At 33.2% G+C, this 2,893-nt stretch overlaps 1 non-coding gene across 1 annotated transcript; it reads right to left on the bottom strand.

Annotated features, from left to right (window-relative positions):
* Window positions 1-1,134: 1,134 nt before the first annotated feature.
* On the bottom strand, window positions 1,135-1,242 carry LOC128248629 (U6 spliceosomal RNA). The gene has a single exon (XR_008264806.1). It is a non-coding gene; the product is annotated as a U6 spliceosomal RNA (small nuclear RNA).
* Window positions 1,243-2,893: the final 1,651 nt, after the last annotated feature.

Here is a 2,893-nt window from a genome sequence, read left to right as displayed (position 1 = left end):
CTACCTCTAGTTTTTCACACACAGATACATATATATATACACAATCACACACGCACACACACACAAATATACATGTACATAATGCACAGTGACAGTGATTCAAAAGTGAAGGCAGACATCTTGTAAGCAGTCTGTAGCTATCCAAACTTGGTTGACGATATTGATCCCTTAGAATCGTTTAAGTTCAAAAGGAATTAACATGTCTGGTCATCCTCAAAGTCAGATTAGTAAACCCAAAGTTCACTTCAAAGAATTTCAAAACAATTCCAGAGTATGTAAAAAAAACATTCACTAGAATGAAGAATAAAGCATCTTTGGTACAGGATTACATTATATAGAATGTCAACACATTGTTCCATTACGTAATTATCTTTGGATATAATCAATGTTATAGTAAACAAATTGGTTCATACTGAATCGATTGTGATATTAGATATATCCAAAAATTTATGCTAACATAACTTTTCATAAGGTGACCCACACACACATAGAGATCAAACAAGAACTGAAAATGTAGCATCAACACCTGAAGGCTTAGATGTACTCTTAACGTGAGTTCAGTGAACAATTGAAGAAATAAGTTTCTAAAAACAAAGTGTGAATAAGTAAATGTGGATAGTTAGCCATTGAGGTCACCAGAAATATCACTGATGCCAGATAAAGAAGTATAGAAATTTGACGGTAAATAAAATAATTCTATGATCTGGGAAAGTAAATTAGATATAGTTAATACAAAGCAAAGCAACACACACACACACACACAAACATACACACACACACAAACTACAGTATCTAATATATCTTTCCTTTTCTTTAGTTTCTTCAGGTTTGATTTGAGGGAAATTTGGTTGCTATTTCCAGAAGGTCAAGGAGTCACCAAGGTCTCTATAACACAGTCAGCAACATGCCAGTTTCAAATCTTGCTGAAGTCATGGCACGGCTTGGGGATTCGACCTTTCCAAAAATTTCACCAATGACGACTAGAATGCATATTTATATTATTATATAAAGAGAGAATAAATAGCGTTTCCAGAATTTAGGGGATTCTGAGACATTCATGCATTCTTTTATTCTTCTATTTTTTAAAATGATTCAGCCGAATGGCTGTGGCCATGCTGGAGCCCCGCGAGCAAAGTAAATATGGAATGCTTCATAAATTTTCATGTCATTGTTGCACAGGGGCCATGCTAATTTCCTCTCTGTTGTTCTAATTTTAGAATATGCACTGCCGTAGCTAGTAGCCCTTCAACAGGGAGGACATTTCAGTACAGAAATTCATGAAAACCCCTTACCATTCTTAGTGTTTATTAAACTAATAACAACTCTCCTGGGAGACAAAATCTCTAACAATTATTCCATTAAGTATTTGCACCATGGAACCAAAACCAATTTCTAATAATTATAAAACTAAATCAGGCAAAAAAATATTTCGGTAATTCCAGACATCTTCCTGGCAAAATGCAGAGATTTGTAGCAGATATTTATTTATTTCTATCTTATATTTTTCTGAAGTTTACTCATCTTAGTTTCAAGAAAAACAAAATTGAAAGAAATATTGCTAAACATTAGGAAGAAGAGAAATATTTTCTTCGTAATAGTTATGACATTGTAAGAAAATGTTTGTACAAACAAAACGGAAATGATTTCAAACATAATTTTAAATAATTTTTTTTTTTTCCTATTAATTTCTTTTCATCAAAACTACAGATGAAAGAGATTCTATATTTTTGCCTTACTTTTTCTTCTGCAGAGAAACTTTCAAGAAATATGATCATATTTAGTTTGAAGAAATAAAGAAGAAAAAATATAAATGCTATCTTCAATAATTAGAATTCATAATATTTAGAGCGTTTTGTTTCATTATATAATCATAATGGCATATAGATTCTTGGAATAATAATAGATTCTTGGAATAATAATAGATTCTTGGAATAATAATAGATTCTTGGAATAATAACCAAGAAAATACCACAAGTATTAGATAATGATAACTTATTAGTCTCACTAGAAAATGCATTTTCAGTTATCTGATAGTATTAATATTTTCAGTTTTACATAGGTGTGCATATGTGTGTGTATGTTGAATGTATGTGTATGTGTGAGAAGAGATAGTGTGTGTGTGTGTGAGAGAGAGAGAACACGTCCTACCAGCCCATGACAAAACTCATAATGGATATCTTGGGAGGGTCAAAGAGAAATCTGGAACATAAGAGCAACAAATCTAACATTGTTTTATATATTCAAACTCTGATGTTATGCTTGAAGCTCTTCTGCTCAAACTATCATTGAACTCTATACACTTTAAAAAGTAAACAGTAACACCAAATCTTCCCACTTGGTTAATAAACCATGAGCTTCTCATTCCTTTCCGATGAAGATAACTTTCTGTGATCACCTAACAGCATTTGATCATTTATTAGTCATCACCAATAAACATAAGAAAGAGGTAAAACGAGGTCTTTTAATCATGGCAGTTAGGATGGCTTCTCTTTGGAAAACAACCATTTCCCTTTGACTTGTCATCCCTTAGTCCATAATGTGCTCTCCCATCACAGTCAACTGCTACAGTGGATTCTGGGAACTTGGTATCAGTACCTGAGCCAATCAGGGACCCTAATCCACTCCTCAATGCACTGACATTGCTTGATTCAATCCAATAGGGATGAGTACCCCTAATAAGAGTTTCCCAACTAATGAAGATACCAGCCAATAAAGGTAACCAAACCAATGTAGGAGAGAGACAATAAGGGTACCTGAACCAATGAAGATATGAAAAAACTGGTGAGTATACCTGAATTATCTATGAAGTCTGAGCCAAGGAAGAAGCATCTACAAGGTTACTTGACCTACATAAAATAGCAGCTAAATCTCACTCAGTTTCTTTAATAGACTA

This window comes from Octopus bimaculoides, chromosome 8, assembly GCF_001194135.2.
Source record: "Octopus bimaculoides isolate UCB-OBI-ISO-001 chromosome 8, ASM119413v2, whole genome shotgun sequence".
NCBI classification, from domain to species: domain Eukaryota; kingdom Metazoa; phylum Mollusca; class Cephalopoda; order Octopoda; family Octopodidae; genus Octopus; species Octopus bimaculoides.
This window is presented reverse-complemented; position numbering and strand designations above follow the sequence as displayed.